The sequence below is a fragment of the Myotis yumanensis genome, unplaced genomic scaffold (genome assembly GCF_028538775.1).
Source record: "Myotis yumanensis isolate MYYU_CA2020_CCGP unplaced genomic scaffold, mMyoYum1.0.hap1 SCAF_9, whole genome shotgun sequence".
Lineage (NCBI taxonomy): Eukaryota > Metazoa > Chordata > Mammalia > Chiroptera > Vespertilionidae > Myotis > Myotis yumanensis.
Genome location: NW_027223760.1, coordinates 64,668,550 through 64,688,905, shown reverse-complemented (window position 1 = coordinate 64,688,905; position 20,356 = coordinate 64,668,550).

The following is a 20,356-nucleotide window of genomic DNA, read 5'->3' as shown; positions in this document are numbered from 1 at the left end:
TGATTTAAAGGCAGTCACTGCTGTGCCCACTCTGGTTTCATGCTGGTGAGGATCTCTCCTCATTACACCACCAGGGTAATTTGAGAGGATCTGAGTTATCTGTGCAGGGGTGCACACCATTTCTCAACCTTTTGCCAGAGATGCCAATTTAGCATTGTGCAACAGGGAAATACTGAAGCAGAGACACAGACAGCAGAAAGCAAAGAGTCATAAGATAAATACGATCAGGGAAGGAGATAGAATGGGTCTCATAAAACACAGGGTCTCCTTTGGTTTTGACAAATTCCTAGGTGGGTGTCAATTTCATAAGTATGCCAGCTTCTTAAGTGATGACTTTTCTTCAGAATGAGAAGCTGGCATTCTATGAGTGGCAAGGTCATTTTTATGGTTGGCCCTCCCAACAACTTTGTGGGACAAGTATTATTATTCCCCATGTTGAAGATTAGGATACTGACCTTAGAGGAGCCCCAGGCCCCCCCCCCCCCCCCCCCGCCGCTTCCTTCTACCACATGCTTTCTACATTCTGAATCAGCAGGTAATTTTAAAAGTATTTTTAGTCAGCGGGGCTCAGTGATTGAATGTCAACCCATCAACCAGGAAGTCATGGTTCGATTCCCAGTCAGGGGATATGCCCAGGTTGCGGGCTCTATCCCCAGTGTGGGGCATGCAGGAGGCAGCCAATCAATAATTTTCATCATTCATATCTCTCTCCCTCTCTCCCTCTCTCTCCCTCTCCCCCTCTCCCTCCCTCTCCCTCCCCCTCCCCCTCCCTCTCTCTCTCCCTCCCTTCCTCCCCCCTCCTCTCTCTTCCTGTCTGAAATCAATAAAAAGTAAAAATAAAAAAAATTTAAAAAGTATTTTTAAATGTAACCAGATTAACAGCTGTTGAATCAACTATGCTCTACTGTGAAGTCCCCAGAAACGTCTACTATAAATATAGGTAACTCTGCCAGTTAAATATGAAGAAAGATGAAATACCCCAGTTGAGTAAATCTCTGAAACCACATCTCGGGGGCTTCCTAAGCCATGTCGCTAAGCTAAAGCCAGCCTGGTGGCAGGATGGACCCTGGATTCCGAAGATACATGCAGACAATGCCAGGATCCAGCTGCGTGTTTCTATAGCATTCATTGACTCCAAACAAAAAACGTGTTTAACTCCCAAGCTCCCAATCCTGATTGATTATGTTCTTTTTTTTTTCTGCCTTCTTAGATCCAAAGTTAAATGATAAACTGTTTATTACTGACACAGCCTTTTTCCCCAGCCCAGCAGTCTCCCAGGCGATCTCTCTGGCTCTGGTTTTCCCAGGCCTCATCAGGTACATTGTGGCACCAATAACTCCCATGTTTGTCTGCAATTGCTCCAGGCAGATGTCTGAAAATCACCCACTGACAGATTTATGTTCGTCAACCTCTGAGACACCCTCTATCCCCACCCACAAACCGTATCAGAGCTGTGGATGAAAGCCCTTGGAGGCAAGAGCACCGAGTCCTCTCAAGCACACACGGAGCTGAGACACAGCATTGCAATGGCATCCTGCCTGCCCGCCTGCCCTCCACCACGTTCCCCTATAAACCCCCGGACTCCTCGGCAACGCACGTTTTCCTGGCCTGCTTTCTTCCCAAGATCTGGAAAGACTTGGGTCTCCAGGCTTTTGAAACAAGATTAAAAGGTCTCTTTTATAGCAACTTGCGGAAAAAACTCCTCAGAGGAAACGTGGTTGGCAGGTAGAAAAACCGGGACCTGTCTCCCTGAAAATCACAGCTGTGTTATCTTTTTTCTCCACTGATCACTTCCAGATTATCATTCAGGGCAGACAGCCAATTAGCTAGCCCTCCCTGTCACAGAGCCCGTCTCTGGCAGCGCTCATTTCTCCACAGAAGGGAGCACGTCTGAAGAAGTGTAGCTGGGCCATGTGCAGAACCCGGGGAGGGAAAACCTGTGAGTGAGCGTGCCCTCGCCACAACAAGTCAGCACAGGAAGGTGAACCAAGAGCCAGCGCAGGCAGGAAGTTTGTCGAAGCCTCGGGACCAGGCCAAACACAAAAGCTTCCTTTCTAAGAGGAAAGAGGGTTGAGCTGTAAGGAAAAACAGAATAAAAGCACTGTCCTGAGTGAAACTCGCAGTGATAGAGCCTGGTGTTGGAGAGCGGAACCCTTGATTCGGGGTCTCACCTGCCTTTGGCAAGCAAGTTCTCTGCAGAAAAGCGGGAAGCACCTTTCTCAGGCTTCTTGGCACCTGGCCATCGCTCAGCTCTGCCCCAGGGGAGTGTGAACTACAGGCAGCCACCTCTGCTTTGGGCAACTGGGCCAAACAACCCTCGCCTTACCATGACTTCTTTGGAAAGATGGGTCAGAACAAGATGTTGGCACATCCAAAGTCTGTTAATGAAGTTCACTAACCTGGCATCATAGTAGGGACAGAGGTGTATAGGGAAAAGATTTGTGCAGCATTCCCTGTTTTCGGTGACAATGCAAACAAGTTGTGTCCCCAGGAAGCCATTGTTTTGGCAGGAAATTGAAATGTACACACAACCAATTATATGGTCCATACCTACTATGGGCTGGGACCCATAAGCACCAAGGACAAAGTCTGTCTTACTGATTTAAAGGGTTTCAATCAGCAGCTCCCTAACTCTGTCCTGAGGGGTACCAGTGTCCCCCAGGGTGTTAGTAGTCTTGTCAGTACATTCCTGTCACTGGAATAAGCTTAGGAACTACTTCCTTAAACAAAGTTGGACAGGTTTCTTCACTGTGGGGCTCTTCACTGACCTTAATATGCTAATGTGCCTGTTAGCATTTGCCAACTGTGTTGACCACAGAGCCCTGTGTTCACAGCTACTTCTTAAGATCTAATTGGACAGCCATGTTCCAGGGCACACAGTTGGGAAGAACTGCTACAGGCCCTCAGTAAAAAGATGGTGGAGACCTGGGACAACAGTTTCCCTTCAGGGAGTGACCATCTGGTTTTCTTTTCCTTGGGGTAAGGATGTCACTATTCACTGACCCTTACCCCAGGCTGTATGGACTATTATAGAGGCATGTATTGGTCTCCAGGCTGTGTGTGTTGAGTGTGTCATTTGTATAGCATCCCATAATATCTCACAACAAGCTATGGGGCAGGAATTACTCTCTCATTTTCAATGGACAATGAAAATGAGATGTTAAGGTCACAAAGGAGTGGGGCTGGAAAGCTCTTTACCTAGTGAACCAAGATGCACACCCTACATTCATCAGCAAGAAATGAAGCATCTCTGTGGCTTCAGTGTGGCTCAGTTGGTTAAGCTTTGTCGTGTGTACCAAAAGGTTGACAGTTCGATTCCTAGTCAGGACATATGCCTGGGTTGCTGGCTTGATCCCAGAGAGGGGGTATGTAGGAGGCAGCCAATCGTTGTTTCACTCTCACATCAATGTTTCCCTCTCTCGCGCTCTCTCTCTCTCTCTCTCTCTTTCTTTTTCTATATGTGTGTGTGTGTGTGTGTGTGTGTGTGTGTGTGTGTTAAAAAAATAAATCAAGCATCTTAGCTTGGGCCCAATGATGAAGATGAGTAATAAGGAAAACACCCAGTTCCCTAATACTTAAATTTCCAGCTTTTAAATGCAAAAGAGCACTGTCATTTCACCTTGAAGTGTTTTCCTAAAACATAGCTGATTTAATAAGACTCATTGTTATAAGAAATTTGGCTGTACCTTTAATTATTAGTCTTTTTCACCAAATATACCCAAAACAATATCCATGACCTTTCCTCACATAGCTACAAAAATCAGCAGATTAGCCTGTCTTTAAAGGCAGCCACTACCTATTCTTTCCTTAGAAACATAGATAGGTTTCCTTAAAAATGAGGCCTTGGCTGAAGCTCCACTAAAATCAGCCCCTAATAATTCTTTTCTGAAACATTCTGCAAACTTTTATGGGGGTTGCCTTGGCATGGCCAATATTTTTTCAGTGGTGTCAAAGTTTTGTGCTTACCAATTCCTATTAAAATTACATATTTTGCAGTTCCCAATAAAACTCATTGTATGGTATGCTAGAATAAATCTCAAAATCTCCCTGAAGTGCTAGAAACTTTCAGATATACGTCTATTAAACTTTTATTTGTCGAGCAAGCTGTGTGTGTGCCAAAATATGCATTTCATTGCTAGAATGGTTATAGGTCCACAAAGCTGTGGCAGAACCACGGAGGAGCACTGAGTTGTCCATCACTAAACACCCATGTCTATCGAGCTGGGAGTAGCTAGTCCAGCCTTCCAAAGGAAATCCTTAGGTAGCTGTTCACTTAGGTATCTCCCACTCCTTAAACACACTGGGCATTTAGAATGCATTTGTTCAATTGAAACTGTAATCCTAGGACTAGGAGATCAGATTTAAGGTTTTTACCATACTTCTAAAGTACCAATACAGTTGGGTTCTCTTTTACCCTTAGAATGGAGAATTACAAACCAGAGCTAACCAAAGTGCTTTTTGTTAAGGCTAATATAAATAATGTTTAACTCTACCATCAAAGGACAAGACAAAGAGCCTACAGGTAAAAGGGCTAGAGAGATTTCAGGTTAATACAGTGGGGCCTTGACTTACGAGTGTCCCAACTAACGAGTTTTTTGAGATATGAGCCGTCTCTCAGACAATTTTTTGCTTTGAGTTGCGAGTTAAAATTCGGGTTACGAGCCAGCTTCAGATACCCCACTGCTAGTTGGCGCAGCGAATGTCACAGTGAAAGCCACAACATCAGCCCAGCATCACGTGTCTCACTCGTTCACTGTTGATTTGACATACGAGTAATTTGAGTTACGAGCTCCGTCACGGAACGAATTAAACTCGTAAGTCAAGGCCCCACTGTATCAGAACTTTCCAGCTGATTGTGTCAGAGCTGTAGGCTATCAGATGATAGGTGAACAGGCTCACAAGGGAAGAAGTTTTCTGGTAAGCACTGTCTAGATCAGTGGTTCTCAGTGTGGTCCCCAGACCACCAGCAGCATCCTCATCTGGGGACATGTTAAAAATCAAGATTCTCAGGCCACACCCCAGGTCTATGGATTCAGAAACTCAGGGGAAGAGGCTGAGCAGTATGGGTTTTAACAAGCCCTCCAGGTGATTCTGATACCAGCTAACGTTGGAGAAACACTGGCCTAAACTACCCCTTGGCAAGAATGATGCAACCAACAGATGAATAATTGGACTGGATGGCCCTTCAAACCTGTAACTTCACAAGTCTAATAAGGTTCTTGGGCCTACATGATTTCCTTTTTGGAAATGAGGAACCAACCACCTACTCACACTCATGCCTGACCCCTGGGCAACACTATGAATTATGTGAAGGAAGTGAAATATATTATCACAGCTGTTATAAGCTCTAGCATTCCAATCTCCTGAGGAGCTTTTAAAAAAACACACAACAATACCTGGCCACCCAGAATCTCTGGAGACATGGCTCACTAAACCTACCTTTTACTAGGTACTTTCTCATTAATTATCTCATTTAATTTCCACAATAATCTTATAAGATAGGTATTATAACCATCCCCATTTTTACAGATGAAAACTGAGGCTTAAAGTGATTGACTGACGTGTGTGTTCATAGAGCCAGTAAATGCCTGAATTAGGGATTCAAACCCAAGTCTCAATACCCATTTTCCTGTTCTACTCCCTACCCACTTCTTCCCATATTAGAGATTTTCTGGGTGCCTGTGGTCCCCCAAGCCACCGAGCTGCCCTCTGCCTGCACTGGCGCTGTCACAGCAGCCTTCCAGCCCACACCCACTATTTCCTGCAGCTCTCTACCTTTCTGTCCCCTCCTCTCTATGAAATCTTGACGGTGGGTATTTTATTCTTTCACAAGATGCTTCCAGTTGGCTGCCCTCAAACCCACCCTCCATGAGCAAAATAAGAGGCTGCCTTTGGGTTGTGAGGTAAAGGCAACCAGAAGGCCCTTATAAGCCAGCTGGACACTGGTAACTAAGATTCTACTTTTCTATCAATTAGCTAAATATTTTCATCCATCCACTAAAATTAAAATGACCACCAAAGAAAGAACACATTAGGTTGGTAACAGCCAATTACATTTTAGAGTCTGAATTCACTAATTAGATATTTTCCACCTCAAAAGAGGATTTCTACATGAGGCAGAGAAACAAAGGGGTACAGAGCCTAGGCCTTTCCAATGAGGGCTGACTTTGAAAAAGGTGGAAGGACAGAGGTAACAGTCAAGAGCACCATGGGAAGTACCAAGGGCCTGTGGGAAGGGGCCACACAAGCAGGAAAATTGTCATGGAAAAGGGAGGAATGAAGACTGCAGAGATAGCGCCTACCACTTGAGGATTTGCGGAGGGGCAGGTTCTGGTCAATTAGCCAGTGTGGTTGTTTTTTTTTGTCTGGTTGTTTTAGTCAGGGTCTGTAATTGCAAGCAACAGAAGTCCAGGGAGGTGCTGTAACTCGCCCAAGATCATACTGGCCAGACATCGGCAGAGCCAGACCAGCACCCAGGGCTCCCGATTTCTTGTTTTCTAAAGGATATGTGCCTTAATGTGGAACTAAATTCAGATCAATGGGAAACTGAAGGAAATTGAAGAAAGAGACCAAGCACATCAGTGGCCACCCTAATTTCCTGGGGTAGAATATAAAGTACATCCTATGTGACCAAAATTTATTTTTAATTTAAAAAGCAGACAGCTACAAAGAGTGACAAAGGGAGGACAAAGATAGGTTTTCAAAAGCACTGCACAAGATGTGTGTGTTTGTTTGTTTGTTCCTTTGTTCACTTGTTTTCATCTGGGGTGATCTCTGCAACAAGTGTTTAGTTCTTCATGAGGTTTTTTTTAGTGTGCTTTTTTTTTTTCATTTAACCCATTTTTAATTAAATTTTTGAGGTTGACATTGGTTAATAAAATTATGTAGGTTTAAGGGTACAAATCTATGGTATATCATCTGTATATTACGTTGTGTGTTCACCACCCAAAGTTGTCTCCTGTCACCATATATTTGACCCCCTTAACTGCTTAGTTACTATTATTTTCAGTGATGAGGCCACAGCTAATTTCTACATATTTCTTTGCAAATAGGTCCTAAGGAGTGGTCGGCAAACTGCGGCTCGTGAGCCACATGTGGCTCTTTGGCCCCTTGAGTGTGGCTCTTCCACAAAATACCACGTGCGGGCGCGCGTACAGTGCGATTGAAACTTAGTGGCCCATGTGCAGAAGTCGGTTTTCGGCCTGGGCGAGTCTATTTTGAAGTAGTACTATTGATATTTGGCTCTGTTGACTAATGAGTTTGCCGACCACTGTCCTAAGGGTTCAAGAGTCCATGAAAAAAGGACTGAGAGAGAAACTGAACCTCTCTGTCTTAGGTGGGAAGACAACCAAAGGGTGTCTGGTCACAATGCAGATGCATTGTCTCCTTAAGTGCTGCTCAGGCCAGTGATGGCGAACCTATGACATACGTGTCAGAGGTGACACGCGAACTTATTTTTTTGGTTGACTTTTCTTTGTTAAATGGCATTTAAATATATAAAATAAATATCAAAAATATAAATCTTTGTTTTACTATGGTTGCAAATATCAAAAAATTTCTATATGTGACATGACACCAGAGTTAAGTTAGGGTTTTTTAAAATGCTGACACGCCGAGTTCAAAAGGTTCGCCATCACTGGCTTAGGCCCATCCTCTCTGGTCTCAGAAGAATACTGTTTGCATTTTAAGTATCTGTTCTTTAAAAAAGATTAAATGTCACTTGTGGATCCTGATTCAAACAAAACAGTAAACATATTTTTGAGACAATTGGGAAAATGCTATTATAGTCTGAATATTAGATGATACAAAGTTCTTTTTAGTAAGTGTAATGATTTTACAATCTTTTCTTTAAATGTCTGTATATTGACAAGTAGAATGAAATGACATGTTAGTATTTTATTTATTTATTTATTTATTTTTGGCTTATTTGTAGCTTTTATTTTTTTTTATTATAGATAACTTTAATTGAACATTTTCTAATGGCCAAGAATTCCCCGAAACACTTTCTATTACTTTTTTTATTTTAATATATATTTTTATTGTTGATAGTATTACAGATGTCTCCCATTTTTCCCCCCTTGATCTCCTTCCTCCCAACCCCTACTCACCCACCCCAGGTCTTCACCACCCTATTGTCTGTGTCCATGGGTTATGTATATAAGTATATAAGTTCTTTGGTTTATCTTTTCTCATCCCCCCAATCCCCACATCAAGGTATGTCAGTCTGTTTCAAGCTCCATGCTTTGGGTCTTATTTTGTTGGTCTTTTCACTTTGTTCATTGGATTCCACAAATAAGTGAGATTATGTGATATTTGTTTTTTAGAGATTGGTTTATTTCACTTAGCATAATAATCTCCAGGTTCATCCATGCCGTCTCAAAGGGTAAGAGATCCCTCTTTTTTACAGTTGCATAGTATCCCATTGTGTAAATGTCCCACAGCTCTTTTTATCCATTCATCTGCTGATAGGCACTTGGGCTGTTTCCAAATCTTAGCTATTATAAATAATGCTGATATGAACATAGGGGTGCATATATTCTTTCTGATTTGTGTTTCAGGGTTTTTAGGATATATTCCCAGAAGTGGGGTCACTGGGTCAAAGGGAAGTTCCATTTTTTACTTTTTGAGGAAACTCCATACTATTTTCCATAGTGGCTGCACCAATCTGCATTCCCAACAGCAGTGCACTCGTGTTCCCTTTTCTCCTCAGCCTCATCAACACTAGTTGGTTCGTTTTTTATGATAGCCATTCTGACAGGTGTGAGGTGATAGCTCACTGTGGCTTTAATTTGCATTTCTCTGATGATTAGTGATGTTGAACATTTTTTCATATGTCTCTTGGCCACTTGTATGTCCTTTTTGGAGAAATGTCTATTCAGGTCCTCTGCCCATTTTTTAATTGGATTGTTTGTCTTCCTTTTGTTGAGTTGTAGGAGTACTATTTTTTTATTCGTTTTGTATGAGTACTTCATATATTTTGAATATTAACCCCTTATCAGATGTATCATTGGCAAATATGTTCTCCTATACAGTGGGCTACCTTTTCATTTTGATGGTGGTTTCTTTTGCTGTGCGGAAAGACATGTTAATGTTTTAAAATCTATAATAATAAAAGCGTAATATGCAAATTGACCAAACGACCAAACAGCAGAATGACCATCCAGATGACCTTTTGGACAACCACGCTATTACACACACTGGTGCCAGGCCAGCCAAGGCAGGTGCAATGCAATTGGTTGGGGGGGGGGGGGGGGCTGCCATTGCCCCACAATTGCCCTGCAGAGGGAGGCCCAGTCCACTGGCCAGCAGGGCAATTTATAGGGGCGGGGGGGGGGGTTTCCGTGATTGCCCCAAAGAGGGAGGCCCAGGCCACCCGGCCGGCGGCCACAGCGGGAGGCCCAGGCCACCTGGCTGGCAGCTCTATGGCGGGTGGGTGGGGCCCCCTTCTGCGGGGTGATCAATCTGGGAGCCCTGCGATTGATCACTCCACAGGGGTGCCACTGGCCAGCGATGCTGTGGTGGGTGTGCGGGGCTGGCCAGCAATCACCCCACAGAGGGAGGCCCAGGCCAGCCAAGTGATCGCACCCCATGCCTGTTGCCCGTAGAGAGAGGTGACCCGTGGAGGGGAAGGGGGGGCAGTGCTACACAGATGGCAAGCAGTGGCAGTGGCGGGGGCCCAGCCAGCTGCTGGCAGCCAGGGGAAGGAAAGCCCCAATAGGCCCTGATTGCCGGCCAGGCCTAGGGACACTACCCAAGGGGACCCAGATTGCGAGAGGGCACAGGCTGGACTGAGGGACACCCCTCCCCCCATGCACGAATTTCGTGCACCCGGCCTCTAGTAATTCAAATAAAAAGAGAAGGGGGGAAGGAATATATGAAGTAAATGAAGAGGGGTAGGCTCTGCTGGCATTGGCAGAATCAAACAGCAGCTCAAGTGGGTGCCAGGGCAAAACCAACTAGGCCCTCAAACTGGGAAACCGGTGAGGGTTATGCAGGTTGTCAGCCAAGAGACCTGGGACAAGGACAAGTCTCCACCCCCACAGAGGAAAGTAGGCATGAATCAGGAGTAAGCATGAATCAGGAGCACAAGCCAGAAAGCCAGGCAAACCAGCTGGGCATGTGTGGTGCAATCAGGAGAAAGAGGAGGGTCAGAGGCAAAGGCTCCATGAGCAGGTGCCCAGGCTTGTTAATGCCACTCAGATTTATTCAGTACATATTCAGAGCCAAATACTGAATACTGAGGATACAGGGGTGTATTAGTCGGTGTTCTCCAGAGAAACAGAACCAATAGGATATATATATATTGACAGAGAGAGAGAGAGAGAGAGAGAGAGAGACAGACAGACAGACAGATACTATAAGGGATAATGGGAGCTAGAAAGTCCAAAATCTGCAGGCTGGGCCAGCACACTGGAGACCCAGGAGTGCCTATATTCCAGTTGGAGTCCAAAGGCAGTCTGCTATAGAATTCTCTCTTGCTCAGAATTTATTTCTGTTGTTGTTTTATTCAGGCCTTCAACTGTTCAACTGATTGGATGAGACACACTCATACAGTTTGGAGGATAATGGGTTTTACTCAAAGTCCACTGATTTAAATGCTAATATCACCTTAAAAAACTCCCTCAAAGAAACATGCAAAATAATGTTTGACCAAATATCTGGTGGCCCACCCTAGTTAACACAAAATTAACCATCATTAAGTTCAGGAACTGTGAGACTAAGGATAGGCCTTATACCTGGATGAAAGTGCAGTCCTGATGTGATCCCTGCTACGGTCAGGAGAGAACTGGCCTGGGAGCTGAAGAGGCTGTGCTGGGACCGGACAAGGGACAGACAGCTTTGCCAGCCTTGGAGAGCAGTGACCCAGCACCTCATCACTAGATCACAGGCGATGGGCAGACTGTCTGGGTTGGAGTCCAGCTCCAGCACTGGCTAGCTTGGGTATGTTACCTCACCTCTCTGCACCTCAGTCTCCTCCATAAAATGGGAATAGCAGGAATATCTAAGTCAAATGCGGTAATTCCTTAATTCAATGAGTTAATTATTTGTAAAGCACAGAAAAGTATTGGTAAAGCCTGGCACCATATAAGTACTATAGAGCTGCTTGCTGGTATCATTTGTAAGCACTAGAGCAGCTTAACTATTGCACTCTACCTCATAGGCACTTAGGAAAGTTCGAATTGAAATTTTTCTCCAAATAGTGCAAAGTGAGAAGGAACAAAGCCATGCAGAGATTCTTATACTTGAGTCTCGTGATTTTAAAAAGACAAATTGATTTTAGTTACCTAATCAAAACCCTTCTGAGTTTCCCATATCCTTAGGAAAGAGACCCAAATCCCTTTCTTGGCCTCTGAGGCCTGCCTGATCTGCCCTGAATATGTCTCTACATAGGCTCATCTCTTACCTGCCCCCTCCAGGATGCCAGTCTCCAGTCACGCCAGGTTTCTCTGTGCCCTGAATTACCTTTAGCGCCACTGTAGGGCTGTTCCCTATGCCAGCCTTGGCCCATCCCTGTTTACCTGCCAAGTCCTACTCATCACTCAGGGTTCACTTTAAGCAAAAAAGCCCCCAAGACCAGTTAACTGCCTCCATTATGTGCTTCTGTAGCTCCCTGCTCTTCCTTGTATATTACTCAATGTATTTCGAATTAGATGTTCAATCATCATCTGTCTTCCTCCCCATTCAGTCCACTCTATAATATCAGGCACCATGTTCATATAATTCATAACTCAACCCAAGGGACCCAACACAGTGCTAAGCACATAATGCTCAACAAATGTGTTGAAAAAAATTTTTAAATCTAAAGATGACAGGTTTCAGCTCTCAGGCAAGTCAAACTGATTTGTCATGGCCAACTGAAATGCCAGGTTGAGAAAAATTCTAAAGTTATGTCATCATGGATGAATGAAATATCTGGCATGGTGAGGGGTCCTGGGATGGGGGCAAGGACATTTGACATCCATCTCTTTATCTGCAAAGAGTTAACATCTCACATAACACTGTTTCATGTTTAACAGCAAACAAAAAGTTCAAGGGTGGCTTTTATCTGAATAGCAATAGTTGCTAGAGCCACACTTACACTGTAAAAGCAAACACGCCCAAATGTTGCCATCTATTCGATGCCAATTTCAATCATCATCTCACAGCTCTCATGAATTCACAAATCCCTTTTAATGACCATAAAATGGTATCTGCATGTATTGATGCTGATTATTTTCATCCCGCTCTTAGAAAACATAAGCCATTGTGAGCAGTAAAGACTTTTAAAAAAACCCTTTATTGTTGAAAGTATTACATATGTTGCCTATTTTCCCCCATGACGCCTTATAGCCAGCGCCTGCCCACCACCCCAGGCCTTCACCACCATATTGTCTTTGTCCATATGCATACAAGTTCTTTGTTTGATCTCTTCCCACCCACCCACCCACTCACCCCTGCCTTCCCTCTGAGATTCCACAGTCTATTCCAAGCATCTATGTCTCTGGATCTATTTTGTTTAAGAGCAATAAAAACTTCTGATTTGGGAGTTTGCCCTGGAGGACACTAATTCACAGGCTACTGTTTCAAAAGAGAGCTGAGGCCATGGAGTGGAAAATTGGAAAAGTTTACACTCAGGCACTTCAGTTCTTTGATGGCCCATAGGGGATACCCACATCCCTTCCAAACCTCAGTGTCCTCCTCTGCAAAATGGGGACATATCTATATATATAAAAGCCTAAGCGACAGGCCAACTGGCCGACCAGTAGCTATGATGTGCACTGACCAGCAGGGGGCAGATGCTCAATACAGGAGCAAAATCCACAGGCATAGAAACATGGAACAGACTGATAAATCTCAGAGGGAAGTGGGGAGGGGAGAAGGTGGGAAGAGATTAACCAATGATCTTATATGCATACTAGAGCCGCAGTGCATGGATTCATGCACCAATGGGTCCCGCGGCCTGGCATGTGGGAATCGGACTGAAACCAGCAGTCCGACATCCCCAGAGGGGTCCCACATTGCGAGAGGGCACAGGCCACACCAAGGGACCCCCCATTAGTGCACAAAACCATGCACTGGGTCTCTAGTCTGTATATATATAAAAGGTTAATATGCTAATTGCATAGCAGACCAGCCGCTATGACATGCACTGACCAGCAAGGGGCAGATACTCAACACAGAAGCTGCTGTGACACACACTGGCCATTTACAGAGAAACAGCAGTGCGGACCCAGCACTGACAAAGCAACACTCGGCTTCCCCCAAGTGGGACACAGGCCCACCACCACGCCAGAGCAACAGCCCACCAAATAACAGCCGATGCTCCTGAGACCCCATGGCCAAAATGTGGCCCACAGCCCAGCCCGGAAACGGTGTCTCTGGGCACCAGGTAATGACATCACTATAGCAACACCCAGCTTCCTCTCCCCAGTGACTATCCTCCTTGCAGTTTCTTCAGCTCAGCAACACAACTTGCTTTATAGCCAGGTGGAAACATTTTACATTTTAACCAAATGTATGTGAAGCATTTTCCGTGCCTCATCTCATTTGATCCTCACGGAAGTCCTGGAGTAAGTAGATAGGAGACTCAGTGGAATCCTATTTTCTTTTCATTAGCCAGAAAATGGAGATTTAGAAAGTTTAAAAACTTGACCCGACTGAAAAGAAGTAAGAAATGGTAGACGTTGAAAATGACTTCAGGTTTTCTCACTGCACAGAATATAGTCAAACACTGCTGCAGTTAAATATTTTACCCTTTGTTCTCCCTGCATGATCTACAATAATAATCAGCTTCGTGTTGATATTTATTGCTGTATTGCTGACAATTACCTGAAAGAGAAGTTGGAGTACTTCACTGGGCTGGGGAACGTTTACCTACATCAGAAAGCAGGTCTAATTAAGCAAGTTTATTCTCGAAATATAAAAGGCTAAGTTGACTCATGTATGCACGATACATATAAAGCTCTCACTGGCACCAATCGCATGCATGTGTTTCAGTCTGTCATTGTCGATCGTGAATTTGGTTGACAATTCTATTATAGAGAAAGGGTGAATAGTGATATTAAAATATTTCTTCTAGTTAATTTCCTTATAATGTGCATGAATTCGTTCACTGGGCCACTAATCTTACCTAATAATAGACAAACATGTAAATTGACCGTCTCTCTGCTGCACTCACCAGCCAATAAGGAGAGTATGCAAATTAACCCAACAAAGATGGTGGTTAATTTGCATACATAGGCAGGAAGCAGCAGAGGGAAAACTGAAGGCTCTGGCTGGAGCAGCGAAGACTGAAGGCTCCAGCCGGAGCGAAGGCCTGGGTCCTGGGTGCTGGAGGAAAACCGGTGCCGGCAGCCAGGGGAAGGGAAGGTCTATTGCACGTATCTCTTTGTGCAACAGGCCTCTAGTTTATTATAAAAGGATATAACATAGGAACGGCCAGATGAAAGAGATGCATATGGGTAAAGGATGCTGCACTTTTATGCTCTCTCTGAGTGCACCATCCCCTCCAAATAGCTCCAGTTTCACCAATCCAGAGCCTCTCTGAACCCCATTGATTTGAGTTTTTATGGAGGCTTCATTACTTAGACATTGATTCAATCATTGGTGCTTGATCTCAATGTCAAGTCCCTCTAGTCTCCTTGGAGGTCAGGGAGTGGGACTTTAAGTTCCAACTTTCTAATCAGGTGGTTGACAACCCCCATTATTAGGTGACCTGGGGCTGTTCCAAAAGTCACCTAATTTACATAACAAAAGACACCTTTATCTTCCTCTTCTCTTAGGAAATTCCAAGAGTTTTAGGAGCTCTGTGCCAGAAATGGGACAAAGTCCAAATATGTATTCCTTCTTACAAATCACAATATCACAATTAAAAAGTCAATTAATTTAAAAAATAAGTGAAACAGATGGATGATATTCAGTATGAAAGGCTAACACTGAGGAAGCCAGGAAAAGATGGGAAAGCATTGCTCTTGGGAGATATTAATAGATGAGTCACCATCAATTCCATGAGGTCACTTCAGGAGGCTCAATGCATCAGCAAGTTCCTTCCTATGGTTATTATCTACTGTGTCTCACACCAGGAAAGTACAAAGGGAAGACAACAGCTTTGGGAGTGTGTACTTAACACACTCCTCAAAACTACTGGGGCAGCTCTGCTGAGCTTCAGAGAGAATTCCCAGGGGGAAGGCCATTTCTCTGACATCTGCATCAATACTGGAAGAAATAGATGGTTGTCCTCCAGACCCTGTTCAGTAGTGGGAAGCAGGTTTTCCTGGGATGTTATCTGAGGAGACCCAGAATGGGAGAAGGAAAGAGCAAAAGGTTAGAAAAGGGAAGCCAAAAAGATTGAAGATAAAAAAGTCAACAGGTGGATTCAGAATTGTGTTCCAACATGAAGAAGAGCAGGAGAGACTGAAAGTGAATTGTACAAGATGTGGACTTGAACTTCACTGAAAGAGCAATGTGAAATATCCCTGGGTTGGTTTTAGGATGAGATTGGCAACTCATGGCTTTGTAATTTAGAACAGGAGAATGGAGAAAATTAACTTTTTTAAAAGTTTGTATTTTTCCGAATTACATAATTTGATAAGCATGTTGCAAATTTGGGAAATATGAAAAAAATCTCAATGAAGAAAATCATACATATATTGCCCAGAGATAATCACTGTACACATGTTAGGGTATATACTTACAGCCTTTCATTTCTACATGTATGTATATGTTTTTATCAAAGTAACATTCACACAGCATTTCCTGTCTTGCAGCCTGTTTTTTCCCATGTAACAGCATAACATGAAAATGTTCCCATTCAAATGAATTTTCCACTATGTGAATTCTAATGATACAGTATTCCATGGTATAAATATATGATAATTAATCTAGTAGTCCCCAGTTACTGGGGGTACAGGGGGTGGTTAGAAGGAATAATTTAATAGGGCAAAAACAATAGTTTGTTTAAATGGTAATTTTTTTGCTTGTAAAGTTAAGTATTTTCCACATGCTGGCCATTAGCTGGATTTTCATATATCCTTTAGTCCTATGAGTCTATAATTGGGACTGAGCACTTGATATATGGCCTACAAGGATTTCAACCAGAAATGGAACCGGATGATAGGAAATAGAGAATCTTATGCATGTGCCCTCCAGGAGAACAGTACTTAAGGGATGAGAGACTGACTTCCCATAAATGTATGACTTACAGAGAACAGAAACTTATCTCCAGACCAATGAGCATCGGCCAAGAATCTCTCTCCATTCTCAAGCCAATGAACTTATTGCTTGGGCTCTGGCCGGACACCCCCCTCTTTGTACTCCTTGCCATAAATGCAGCTCACCCCAACCCTTCAGTGGACATGCCTGCAGCTTGCTACAGTTTATGATTCTGTATAGCAATTTCTCTACTATCCCCTAGTAAACTCCACTTCTGGTAATTTGAGCTTGCCTCAGTTTACTTCTTTATTTAGGTTGACACTAGGATCACATATTTAATAAAAGACTTTTGGCTAAAGAATACAGGATGAAGCTTTATGTTTATTCTTGCTATCATTATGTACTACAATACACGGTTTAAATTTGTGCATTTGAGCTGTGTTACTGCATTTTGAATGCCAGTATTGGACTCATAAAAAAGCAGCTGTTCTTTTGAGGTATTTATTCTCTTATTAACAAGATTGCCTGATTTTTATATTAAAAATATATTTATTTTATTTCCCTTTTATTGCCAATGTAAATTAAATGGGTATTTTTCTTTGCATTTATTTAAACTTTATTTTTGAACACTTGTGCATAAAATATTATAAAACCCAGTTAATATTAATCAGATCCACATTTCTTAAATTCTTATTTGCAGTAGCATTAAGTTAAATATGTATGCATATGTGTATATTTTGGATTGTTTCCATAAGGTTTTAGAAAGTGAGAAATTGACCACAGGGAGAAAAAACTGAATATTTATATCAATCCTATTATTTTACTAACTCATAGAACTTCTAACACAATATACGATTCCTATTCATCTTCAATAACCATGCAAATATTTGTGTCAAGCAGCCTAATCAGAAGGCATGTATACATTTATTAGGTGTTCGTATATTTTTACATACGGCAAAGTCAAGAAGCCAAAAAACAGTCTCTCTACATTAAAATGCTTGAGCATTAACTAGATAAAGGCTGAATAATTCTTCCCTCTTGATTTATTATTATAGTATTTTTAAAGAATGTTTTATTGCTTCTTTCTTGTAGTAAAATGAAACTGTAAGCGAACATTACTTTGTTTTTCTGTTGGTTCTTCGTTAACTGTGCCAACATGTAAGTGAGGGCTCAAATTTTCAACTGGCATCAAAAGTTATGCCTATGAATTGAACTACTCAACCATTGTATTTTCAAGGTCCTATAGCTTATCCAAATAAATAAGGTTCATTACAGATCTGCTTACTAAACATAATGTACAAATATTTGTACAAACTGCAAATAATTCTAAGATTAGAACCAGTAAATTAGTTTTCTGCTCTGAATTTTTTTAAAAAAAATTATGAGGGAAGGTGAAGGAGCTGCTCTATAGTCTGCCATCATCTTGAGAAATAGCATAGCAGCACTCCCTTTCAAGTTTGATTTTTATAGCAATTTAATCACTATAATTGGTGGGCAAAGAAGAGGTGATTTCTGTAATTCTTGTGGGACCAAAGCCAAGCAGATGTTGTTTTCTGATCTCCTAATGTGATTTTCTACATTGGCCTTTAAGGGAGATGCCATGGAGCCTCATTTTTGTGCTAGAGAGAGGGCTGGCTCTCCATGGAAGGTGGCAGGTCGTGCTTATTCAAGGGTCCCAACAAACTCTGTAGCAGGACATTGAAGGCACTTCCTGCCCCTCTTGGACGCAGCCTACACCACTCAAGTCCAGCACTCTGGGATTTTAGAAAAGGCATGAAAATGTTCTGGCTCTCAGTCTCCATCTATAAAATGAGAGGATTGGATTCAACATCTAAGATCTTTTCCAGCTCTACATTCTATGAAGTTTTTATATTAAAAATCCATGGTTGAGATAATCATATGCAATATAGTTGAATTTTTAAAAGTAAACATAACAAAAATTAAGTTCACTATAAATTTTAGATTTGATATGTATGAATCACTCTGATTAAGTTGTTTGACTTGTGATATATGAAAGCAGATTTTTAGTTGCTGCTTGAAAAGTAGAGGATTAATATTTTAAAGTGTATCGGGATAGTGACATTTCACACTTCATTTTAACTCAAATAATTTTCAGTTTAAATTATATACCACCTTTTTAGCTTAAATGATATACCACATTTATAATAAATTAAATTTTCTAATTCATTCGAATATCCTCTGAGTTTAACCATTTAAAATATTTTTCAACCCAATCATATTAATTTCTGAAGCAGTTTCAAAACTAGATCAAAGATCTACCATCATTCACTCTTCCTGTCTAGCAAACTTCCAAGAGAATTTGTCCCAAGGTAAATTTTTTTAGAGAATGAGTACCAAATCCAAAGAAATTGGTTTTTTAAAAAACTTTATTGAGGAATAATTGACAAATATAATTGTATATATTTAAAGTGTACAGTGTGAGGATTTAATGTACATCTCCATTATAAAATGGATATGTATAGAATTTATTCACAATTGGTTTTGTCACATTAGGCAGCAACCTTAGGACTCTCATCACATCACTACACTCTCTGAGGAGATACAAAACAAACCCAAGCACAATAAAAATTCATCCTAAAGCTGTAGCTTCCAGAGATTAGGATGCTTTCTTTTGTCTAGAGCACAAAGTACCTTTAGACAATAGGGATCTTATTCAAATGTAGATCTTGATTCCATAAGTCTTCTGTTGGGCCTCAGTCTTCATTTCTAACTTGCTACTCAAAGCCCCCAGGCCAGCAGGATCAGAATCTCCTGGGAGTTCATTGGAAATAAATGCAGATTCACAGACCCCACCCCAGACCTACTGGTTCATAATCTGCATTTCACAAGATCCTCAGGGGATCTGCAGGAGCATTAGCATTTGAGTAGCACTAGTTCCCCTCAATTTAGGGATTATGTCCCAATGGGTTTGGATCACTGCTTAAATTTTGCTCCCATACACCTAGTCTAGAGTGGGTGTATTCTTCCCCTTGTACACTTTAAAAGTATAGAAATCCCTTTGTGACTATTTGACCACAGTCCAAAGACAGCTGAAAAAACTGGCTCTCTGATGCCATCCATGCCACAAGAACAGTTCCAACTCAAAGAGGAAACTTGAACTTTCTCTCAGAGCAGTGACTCTTAGTGGTTCTCTTAGAGCATTGGTTCTTTGCATCACCAGAGAGCCCTTCAAAAAGACCAAAACTCAGGCCCAGCCAGTGTGGGTCAGTGGTTGAGCATGGAACTATGAACCAGGGCGTCGTTTGATTCCTGGTCAGGACACCTGCCCGAGTTGAGGGCTCATTCCCCAGTAGGGGGCGTGCAGGAGGCAGCGAATCAATGATTCTCTCTCATCATTGATGTTTCTATCTCTCTCCTCCCTTCATCTCTCAAATCAATATATGTATGTGTATATAGATAGATGATAGATAGATAGATAGATAGATAGATATAACCAAAACTCAGACCATACCCCAGCAATTAAATTAGACTATCCAGGGCAGTGGTTCTGGAATTTCAGGTGCATTTCACTCACTGAAGGGCACATTAAAGCACAGACTGCTGGGCCCCAAACTCAGTCTCTGATTCAGTAGGTCTGGGGTGAGGCCTAAGAATCTGCATTTGTAACAAGTTCCCAGGTTACGCTAATGCTGTTTGTCTCTGGACCACACTTCGAACCACTGCTCAAGGAGTTGGCCCTGAGGATCAGTATTCTTTAAAGCTCTTCAAGGGATTCTAACATGCAGTCAGGTTTGATAACCACTGTCCTCAAGAAAGATGAGATGAATATTAAAATTAGATTGGTTTCCCCTACATCAACATCTTGTGAACCTGTCTCACCACATTAAATCACATATCCTAGCACGCAACCAATTTTGGCAAGGACTATCCTTAGTTCCAAAACTTCTTGGAAAAATGAAATGTTCAGGGGGTTTAAAAAATATTTATGGGTCTGTTCACTACCAGCATGTGAACCCCTTAAAAGCAGGGACTTTGTCTTGAATACACCTTTGTACTCCTAGGTACCAAGCATGGGGTCTAGCACAAAAGCCATGTTCAATACCTGTTTATAGAACTAAATCTATCAATTGTCCACCCAGCACCAGCCACCTGGAGATGGGCATGTGCTCTGTCAAGAAAAGGCACAATTGCCTGAAGTTTTCATTTTTCACCAAGCTGTCTTGACAGCCTATAAATGTAATTAAAACTTCTGAATGTTGCCACA